This window comes from Anas platyrhynchos, chromosome 4, assembly GCF_047663525.1.
Source record: "Anas platyrhynchos isolate ZD024472 breed Pekin duck chromosome 4, IASCAAS_PekinDuck_T2T, whole genome shotgun sequence".
Lineage (NCBI taxonomy): Eukaryota > Metazoa > Chordata > Aves > Anseriformes > Anatidae > Anas > Anas platyrhynchos.
In genome coordinates this window covers 77,276,055-77,286,648 of record NC_092590.1, presented here as the reverse complement: position 1 = coordinate 77,286,648, position 10,594 = coordinate 77,276,055, and positions in this window count along the sequence as shown.

Sequence of the window (10,594 nt, the reverse complement as noted above, 5' to 3'; positions counted from 1 at the left end):
GTTGCACTGTCCCCACCTTGGTTGCATGCCATGGTAGAGGGCTGGTAGACCTGCCCCGTTGGGTTGGGTGCAACCCTTGGGCCATACCCATCCCTGTGAGGAGACATTTCGGATAGACATCTGTCTATAAACGGGGTCTCATCCTGTTCACTTCTCCCTGAGCACCCTGGGATGTGCAGGATGAATCCAGCTCCGTGCCTGCTCGAGGGACTGGCCATGAGCTCCCGACGGAGGCGAGGGATCGTGGCAGCAGCTCTGCAGCCTTCTCATGCAGAGCGCGGTTGAGAAAGTAATTTTCATTGTAATCTTTTATTTTGCTAGTGAAGCCTTCCAGACTCAGGGAGTCTCTTGGCTCTAAAGCCGGGAGCTAGTTTTTGGGTTATTTTTTTGTTTTATTTTTTTATAAAGCACTCAGCAGGAATCCAGGATTTAAGAGACGAGAGAGAATTGCTCGCTCTGCAGATATTGGCAGCGAGCCGCTTTTCCAGTTTATTTCCCTGGAAAGAGGGAATGAATACATGGAAATAAAGCACAGGCAGTATTTTAAAAGCCTCCAGACCGGCACCTTCACCTAACGCAGGTCCGGGCTGTTTTTTTGGGCATGCAGCCTTCTTCTCCTGGCAGACCCTGAGCAGGGGGCAGGCAGGGAAATCCACGGCTGCTTTGGAGACCTGTGCAGTGAGGTGTGTTGGAAAGACAACGTGTCTGCCAGGAGGGCACACCACCCCAAATCATCCAGGTGGGGCTGAATTCACCCCAGCCACTCCAAAGACAACACCGAGTTGTTCTTGCTGCCAAAAAAAAAGAAAAAAAGAAAAAAGGAAAAAAAAAAGATTTTCTTGGAGTTTGCAATTTTCCAGTCTTCACAGGACAGTCACTGGACATGGGTTACCCATTGATCCGCTTGATTTAAAAGCCATGGACCAAAATCCGCACACTTTTGGGGTCAGGACCATCTTGTGGTTTGTTTGTACAGCACCTCAGGTGTTGGGGTTAGCGTCTAAGAGGTGCTGCTCACATCTAACAAGTTTATAGCTGTCCCAGCCTGGGAAGGCTTTGTGTTCTGGGGTGGCCTCTAAGAGCATGAGATGTAAGCGAGCAAGAGAGACAAAAAAGTGTGTCTTTTGATGTGGAGGTCTCTTTGACGCTAAGATGTTCACAGATTTATGTGAAGGCAAGACATTGGGGTGAAAAAAGGAATAGAAAACTGGGATTCTGACTTCTTGGCTGGGTTTGTGAGCTAAATCGCAGAGACCTGGCATCTCCTGACCTGACGGGGAGCAAGGGGGATGATGCCTGTGTTTCTTGGATGATCTCACTGCAGGGACTCGACCTCACAAGGCTTTACCTGCTCTTAGGTGAACCTTTTCCATGGGGCAACACTGGGAACAGCCCTGCAGTGTTGTGGGAAGACTTCCCAAGGGGCTTGAGCTCCTGTGTGGCAGAGCCCTGCTGGAGTTGCTGTGGTGCAAAGGTTTTAAACTTTACATTTTAAGAGTAATAAAGGAAATAATACATCAGATGTGTCAGTCACAGAGTTCTTTCACCTTACGCACCACTGTCTTTGACGACCTTTTCCAAGTGCTTTCTTTTAATGAATTATTATTTTTTGCAGACTGAGGAAGAACCAGGGCTTTCAACAGGTTTGTTACACCATAACACCCTTCTCTTTTTCTTTTCTTTTCTTTTCTTTTCTTTTCTTTTCTTTTCTTTTCTTTTCTTTTCTTTTCTTTTCTTTTCTTTTCTTTTCTTTTCTTTTCTTTTCTTTTCTTTTCTTTTCTTTTCTTTTCTTTTCTCTTCTCTTCTCTTCTCTTCTCTTCTCTTCTCTTCTCTTCTCTTTTCTTCTCTTCTCTTCTCTTCTCTTCTCTTCTCTTCTCTTCTCTTCTCTTCTCTTCTCTTCTCTTCTCTTCTCTTCTCTTCTCTTCTCTTCTCTTCTCTTCTCTTCTTTTCTCTTCTCTTCTTTTCTTTTCTCTTTTCTTTTCTCTTTTCTTTTCTTTTCTTTTCTTTTCTTTTCTTTTCTTTTCTTTTCTTTTCTTTTCTTTTCTTTTCTTTTCTTTTCTTTTCTTTTCTTTTCTTTTCTTTTCTTTTCTTTTCTTTTCTTTTCTTTTCTTTTCTTTTCTTTTCTTTTCTTTTCTTTTCTTTTCTTTTCTTTTCTTTTCTTTTCTTTTCTTTTCTTTTCTTTTCTTTTCTTTTCTTTTCTTTTTTCTTTTTAGTATTCCTTTCAGGTGAACACTTGAACCAGAAATGAGTCAAAAGCACAAAAATACCCCGCAGGGACTGGGCATGCTCTGCTTCGCCAGCTCACAGCAGCGACGATGTGTTTGATGAGCTGGGAAGAGCTGTCCCCTCTTGGAGCCCGCCTCCTGGCACCGAGCTGCCACCAAAAACCTTTGAAGCCTGGACAAGTATTTAATTGACATCACTGAGTATTGTCGTGCTGAAGACGCCAGGCTGCCACAAAGTGAAGGGACAAACAATGTAAGGGACCTTTTGTCTTTGGGGAGGCTGGAGTAGCACAGCCAAGGATGAGAGCATGCTTGGTCCTGGGTGTGCGCTTTCATGCTTTGCTGCCCTGGTGTCTGAGCTTCTTGTGGCTCCTAGGATTTCCTGAAATTTCCTGTTAAAGGTTGTTACTTAAGGTCTTTACCCAGCAATAAAGTCATTTTTGGTGCTGTTTTTTTTTTTTTTTTTTTTTTTGCCTGGTGATACAGAAAGTCACCACAGCATCACTGAATACCTTGATTTTGAAGGGAACCACAAGGACCATCAAGTCTAACTCCAGTCCAGCCAGGGGTCAGCTCATCCACAGGGACACATTAAGGGGGTCTGCAGGTTTACTGGGGAGAACGACTGGTTTCCATCTCCAGTTGCAGGTCCCAGTCTGGAACTGGTGCACCGTGAAAGCCTTAGCAGTGCTTATCTCAAAAGATAGGAGTTGTTCTATGTATCTAGTAAGGCTCTCAGCGTGGGATACATTTCCAAAAGTGAGTCTTGGGGAAAAGGTGGGGAAAATTTTGGACAAAACCTCTGAGTTCTTGAGATCTGTTTCCCAGAGAAAGGCATATTGTCCATGAGGTCCACGTGGATGCCACGGCAGTTTCCAGACACAATGTTGGGCTGTGAGAATGCAAAACAAATTTGCTTGTGCTGCTGCTGCCTGCAGATCTGTCAGCAGAAGAGGCCAGATAATAACTGCAGGTGTAAAATGGGAAATAAGCATCCTAACCTGCACAAGCGATGTTCTTCGTGTCATGTCTTCTAGTTTTGCACTTGTTCTTGTCTCCTTTTCACCCGCTGTAGGTCACATCTGAGTTGGAGCAGACAGGGCAGGCTGTTACAGGAGGTGTACTCCCAGAAACATGCTGCTCGTGTCTATTTTCACTCGTCCCTGCTTTGTGTGTGGGAAGAACAAACGATCTATCCTTGCAGATTCAAAGGAAGGGAGAAAATAAACAATATTTTAATGTAGCATCTTGCTTGAAAACTGAAACTCCTGGATTTTGAGCCAGAGGTGGCTCTGCAAGGAAAATTCGTGGCTTCCAGACCCGGCACAACCACCAGGCAGGGGATAGCTCTGAGATGAGTTCCCATCCCACCTCCAGGAGTTTCAAGGTGCAATTCACCCTCCACAGGAGCTCACCCATTGACATGACAGGCTTGGGCCGTGCTGCTGACTTTGTTAGCTTTGTGGCCTGGTGGTCCCAAAATAACAGAGAAGGGACCACGGATGCCATCTATTGGAGAGGTGTAGGAAGGGAGGAAACAGGCTGGCTTCGTTCATGTGGGTGATATGCTACTGCAAACAGACTGGGTGTTTCAGCTCAAAAACTCACTTCCATCTCAAGTGGGTAGATAACCAAGCGTCGTGTCTCTATTGCACAGCAAGAAGGCAGAGGTATGGTCTGTAGGGTGGGCTGTTCAAGAGAAACATCGTCTCAGTCAAACCCTCTTGGGAAACAGAGCAAAAAAAAAAAACAAAAAAAACAGGACAACTTTTTATCCATGAGTGGATATACTCTTCTGGTGGCCCCACCAGTGTCCCGGAGATGTGGGACAGAACTACTGGCCGTTTAGCTGAGCAGAGAGGTGTTTTTACTGTTCATTTAAAATCCTTTTTTTTTTTTTTTTTTTTTTTTTTTTTTGTAGTGCCTTGTTCTTTCCCTCCTGTGTTGTGCAGGGTTTCTGGGGACCCATGGGTGCTGCTTATTTTTTCCAGAGTGTTTGGCCCTTTTGGAAGGGCTCTGTGCGTAATGCATGCTTGAAGGCAAGAGTCTGAGTCCAGCTGGCATCAGCTGGGGATCCAATACACACACCCCAGAAGTATTTTCATTTGGCTAATTTTTGTTGCTGGTGTAACAAGCAACTCTGTGATCATAACTCTTATTCTTCATGGATCTTCACGTACCCATTAAACCCCATTGTAATCTGCAGGATCCCTGGAGAACAAGAAAATTAATAGCAGTGCCTATGTATTGCAGTTACCACTGGGCAAAACCCAGAAATTCCTTTTTGCTGAAAAGCCTGCTTCTCTGGAATACAGCGATTCAGAATTACCAACTCTTAGAAAAAATAGGAATCCCGAAAGAAAAGTTCAGAAATTATCCTCCTTGGCTCCTTCGAAAACTGTCTGGGTGTTGAGCTTCTCTCAGAGAGATCGGCCTCTCCTTCTCCTTTAATTTACTCTCGGTGTTATTAAAAACACACACACACACACACAGACAAACAAACAAAAAACCCAGCTGCTACTCTAATTAGTATTGAGCGAAACAGCTTCTTTTACCGTCTAATCCAATGTGTCAAACAATTCCCTTCCAGCAGCAAGACACACCTCAGACAAGCAGATAAGATGTTTCATTAGAACAGTAGCTGCTTTCAATATTGTGGAAAACTGATCACAGGCTAAAAGAAAAGCAGAAAAATACCGAGCCGGGCTGTCAGACAGGCAGGAGAAACCCTAGATGAAGTCAGCAGCCAGCCATTTTTCCAGACAGACTATTAGGTGCAATTTTTATTTTTTTAATTTTTTTTTTATTTTTTGTCTGGCAAGTTGATTGATTTCCAGGAGAAATTGCAGTCTTGCCGAAACTTCATTTTCCTGAGCAGCTGCAGCCCTGATAACGCTGCAGCCGAACGGGGAAGCTCAGTTTGCAGTGAAGCAGAGTGCAGCTCCTCTGCAGAGACCCAGGAGCTTTCAGTTTTTCAGTTTTTCAAAACAATCAATTTTCTGCCCATTTTACAGGTCAAGAAACTGAGGTGTGATTGTCTGGTGTTTAATCACTGACCCGTAGGAAATGCATATTTCAAATAACCCAAGACAATTTACTTTAAAATAATAATTACAAAAAATAATAATAAATCACAGTTTAAGTTTGAACATAACTAGGGATTAAATCAAGAGCAATTTCTGTACAAAACAACATTGTTCCTGTGTGCAAACGAGTGGAGACTCCAAAGATACTCCTGAAATTCCTGAGGTAGGTGTGCCACTGGCTCTCCAAGCCTCACATGCAGTACCTAAGGTAACAAGGAGGGACATCCTTGCAGGGACACTGATGTAGAAAATGTCTGAAATAGGATAATACAGCAAATACTTCATTGAAACACTAATTTTGGTGTGTGTTCACTACGGTGGACCTGTTTCTCTGCTTGGTTTTGGAGGCAGGGCTTGAACCTTGATGTTTGGTGGTTGCTCCAGCATCAGAGGTGGCCATGGATTGGGCTGGGAGGAGGACAGTGGTTTCCACTTCTGGCTTGGACCAGAAACACTCCCACAGGCTGACAACCTTTCTGCTCAGCACTGCAATTTCCCAGTTTGTTTTTTTTTTTTCTTTTTTTGACAAGTTGAGGTTTTCTTAAAATAAATTAAAAAAAAAAAAGGGGGGGGGGGGATGGATTCTTGATCTCCACCAACCTGTGATAGTTCCTACCCACTCGTGCTGAGGATGTGGGCAGTAAGGGTCAGAGGGTTTGTGGGACCAGATTGAGGGAAAAAAAAAAAAAAAAAAAGGTAGGAGGAAGCAGCACAGGCATGTTTGCATGTTTTACCTGGCTGGGAGGTATGGGAGAAGCTGGGAAGCCATCTGGAGGGCTCTTCCCTATAGGAAGGAGGTGCAGAGTTTTCCAACATCCCTCATGTGGGGCTGTTTTACAGCTCCTCCAGGTCTGACAGACACAGACGGGTTTGCTTCTGGCTCCTTACCCCACAGTGCTGGTGTTTTCAGGATAACTGGTGGCTCTGGAGTGCTCTGTGTCCCTCTGCTGGGTCAGCAATGGCCATAAATCACTGTGCAACCACTACGGACATCCCCAACCCTGCTCGGTGCTGTCCCCAAGGGATGGCTGGGGACCCGAGGACAGCAGGGTGCACACCTCACATAAATAAGGGCAGCTCTGCGTCGCTGCGAGGAGTGAAGAGAAGTCTCTCTATATTGTTTGAGTAACAAACAGAGGAAATATCTGTAATCTCTCTTCCCCGCCACTCCTAGGGAACTATCTTGTTGCTTTTTCCTGTGGAGTCCTCTGCTGCTGTCCTGCCTGTGGGAACGGCTACCTAAAAGGATTATTTAAGCCTGAGCAGTTCTTCCATGGGGGCTTACAGGATTCCCCTTCTGGGGATCTGTCTTTCCTAGCAGGAGGAAAAAAAATGTAGTGATCTCCAGCTTGTGTCTGGTTGGCTGACCTGGCAGCTCCTCTCCTGCAAGAGCTCAGCTCGTAAAAAATGAATACATTATAATAATAATAGAAATAATATATATATATAAACACAAACAAATTAACCACCCCCTTGTCTAGACCCTAAACTGCGAAGTTCATCACGGCTTAACCTTAGTTACTAGCACCTTGTTCAAGAAATGAACAAATTCTTATTTAATAAATTGCACAGATGGGAGCAGAAGGAAAAGTCTTGTTGGGGTGGAGATGAGTACAGCAGCTTGAAACCGTGTTATTTGCATGGGGATGGGGGCAAGACTCTACAAAACACCGCTAAAAAGCCTTGTTTTGGGAGCCAGCCCTACAGACCATCTGCAGAGTAGATGAAGTCCTAGAAATAAGACATTATTGGCCCTAAGAGCTTGTGGCTGAGGCAGGAACCAGTGGCCATGGGTGCCAAACATATCAATGTTAAAGCTTCAAGGCAGCAGGGAGCAATCCCATACCCGTGCCCCGACAGAGGAGCCATTGGGTTATGTAGGTCTGAGTGAGACTTTGCTGTCACAGCTGTGCCAGACTCACTTAAATGCATCACCCCATAGCTGCAAGCAACCTAACCCTAACCCGTATTTAAGGCATGGAGCCTGCAGGGCTGCCAAGCAGCCTCACTCCTCCTGGGGTAAGAGCCCAGTTCAGTTCCAGCCCATGCTGGAAGTTTCCCTCGAGTCGATTCCCCCCTTGCCATCTCTCCCAGCCAAGCTGCTTCATTGCATGTTCCTGTACCTTGCTATCTTGCTTTATTAATTTACATCCTTTTTAACTCTTAAACTCAGGCATTTTGTCATTTATGATAATTATGAATTCTTCCTTCTGCAGTGTCTTTACCTCTTGTATCCACAGCAATCACCAACTCCCTGCTTTTCCTTTAGTCAAAGCTATTACTGAAAAAATATATTTTTAAAAAGGGCCCCAATGGCTCACCTTTGAACTCCATTAGAAACTTTATTCCCATCCATCAGTTCCTCTCCCATCAAAACCCAGTGTGGTCTCCACCCATCCTCAGCTTGCTGCTTACTCACCTTTACAGTTTTCAACCGTACAGCGTTTTGGGGATATTACTGGGTGCCTGGCATGATGTCAGCAAATAGATCAGTGAGGTTCTGAAATAAAGGTTTCTTGCATTTCATTTTTCCAGTAAAAAAAAACTGTTTTCTGGCAATGGGTGAGGGGAGGAGGTACGGGAGGAAAGCAGCCACGGCAGCTCCTGCTGGCAGGTAGCACACAACAGCTTTGAGCAACGACTGGACCCACAATGGGGTCATCCTGCTGGGTTTTCAACACCCACAGCGCATATTGAAGACCCAATAGAGCTGCTTTGAGACCCTGGTGCTTGAGAACCCCTCAGCCCCCCGTGGAGCCCACCTTCCCCCCCTTCAGGCCTGACATCGAGCTATGGGACAGCCGTCTATCCTATAGCCAGATATCCTCCCAAAGTCCTCGAGGGCTCAGGTCTGGACCCAGTGTGTCACTTGCTGGCTTGGTTGATGTGACGCCAGAGATTAGTCCGCTCCCCGCGGTGTGAGCACCACAGCTGCAGCTGCTGGGAAGAACTGCTCCAGGCTGTCTTGGCAAATATCTTGGCCGGTGAACGTTTCAAGGCTGACTTAATAACTCCGAGAAAACAAAAAACAAAAGCCACAACAATCGGCCAGCCATCGCTTGTTTGCAGGACGTGGGATGGGAGATGGGCAGCACAAGGGTTTTTGCTGCCTGCTAGGTGTGCACAGACTGGGCTGGTGGTGTGGCAGGTAGCCCCAGCTGGGGGTTCAGCAAATAAAACAACTGAAACAGCCAAAAATCAAAATATTATGAGGTTGCAGGCAGAGAAATTCATAGCCTAGCTCATCCAGTGCCACTGCCCTGATCTGAATTCAGCCTTATCTGTAACCTCGGTGATTTTTCATGAGCCAATTCCCATTTTATTGGTAAGGAAAATGATCATATCGTCCAATTCTTCAAATTCATCCTCCAATCCCTCCCTCTGAATGAGGGATTTGAAAGCCCTGCAGGTTTTATTGATGCCCATTATAAACGAACACAATGCCTATAAAACATGCTCTGTAGTTTCACATTTTCAACATCCCCACAGCACATCGGTGTTATGCAGAAGCACGATGTCTGTGTCTTTCTACTGCAAATTCAGACTTACTCTGGGGCCCCAGGTAAACTTTCCCACAAGGCTCTGTAGTCCCCAAAAGAGAAGAAAATACTAATGTGTGTCTGTCAAATGCAAGTAAAATGCTTGCCGGGGAGTGAAGTAATTTGTAGGGTCAGAAACCCCTTGCTAGAGGGAAGATGAAATTTAGGAAAGTCTTGCTGAATTTCTCAGGGCACTATTTTATTATTGTTATTATTATTATTTGTCATTTTCTCTGCATTTACGTGTTTCTGAGGGCTCCTAGGACAAAATAACTTTTCTAAATCTCTAGTCTTTTGTACTAAAAAGTCTTTCAGACAGAAGCTGAGCTGTATTTTCTCACTCCAGGTGGAAAGGATGCAGACACCAGGGTAGAAATTTATATTTTCTGTTTCCTTGGATGTTTTCCTTCCGGGGCTGGCTTTTAAGCATTGCATTAACGAAGCCCACTCCCAGGCAGAATTGCCTCACCAGCCTCATTTGTGTGCTGCAAGATAAGGGAACGAATTTGGCTGGTTGTCAGTTAATTAACGCACCGCTGATGAATTCGTGCCACCGGCAGCAGGGTGTTGGCGCTCTCCTGGGCACCTGCTGTCAACAGGAGGTGGAGGACAGAGAGTTTCTGTAACATCTGTGCTGCAGAGCAAGCAGCCCCTGGGGTCCCTGCAAACCTGCCAAGGGCAAGCACTGTTGCTGCTCCCAGATACCACTTGGCAATGGCTGTTTCTAAAGGAAAAAGAAAAAAAAAAAAAAGGAAAAAGAAAAAGAAAGAAAAATTAAAACAAAAAATGAAAATGGAAAAGAAAAACAAAAGAAGAAAATTAAAAACAAAAAAAAAGAAAAACAAAGAGAGAAAGGAAAAGGAAAAGGAAAAAAAATAGGAAAAGGAAAAGGAAAAAAATAAAAGGAAAAAAAAAAAAAGGAAAAGGAAATCCTAGGAAGTAATGTCTCCATCCAGGACAGGACAGCCTGCATGTACACCAGAGCTGTAATTATTCAGGTTGAACACTGTCAAGAGAATAACATTTTAATATTCTTCCCCCCCCCTTTTTTTTTTCTTTGTTTTCTTTTTTTTTCTTTTTTTTTTCTGTGAACAGATGACCAAAAAATCCATCAAGTGGAATTTGGAGTGCTCCCTTTCCTCCTTCCCCAGCTGCCACAGGGGGGTTGAAGATTTCAGATGGGGAAATAAATGAATGGATTTCTCCAGACCTCACTCCTTGTGCAATCCTTTCACTCTTCTGGGGTACCGAAATGAGCTCAGCCCAAGGGTCAGGGTGGGTTTCATTGAAAATAGGCAGCATCTCCCAGGGCTTGGCAGTACGAGCCCATTGGCAGTGGGAGATGCAGGACCTCACTGTGAGCAGATGTGGTTTTGGGGCAATCTCTTTCTGGCTGCGTGTTTTGGGGACGGAAAATCTTTTGTTTTGTCGTTGCTGAGCAGGAGGTAGATCTGCTTGCAGATGAGCAAAGAGAAAACACATGGAAGGGCAAGGAAATGTGAGCATGTCCAGAGGTTAATCTGAGCTCAGGTATAAAAGTAGCAATAAACTTGGTTTCTAGAAAACAAACATTAATTCATGAAATACACCCAAAGAGCATATTTTTGTACTGTTCTTTCTCCTTTACTTCTACCCAAGAAAGAAAGAATCAGAAGAAATATATGTTGGACATCCAGGAAAGCATCAGGCAAACCATGCTCATACAGTGGGGAATGCTGCCTGGGAAGCAGCGACCGAAAAGGAT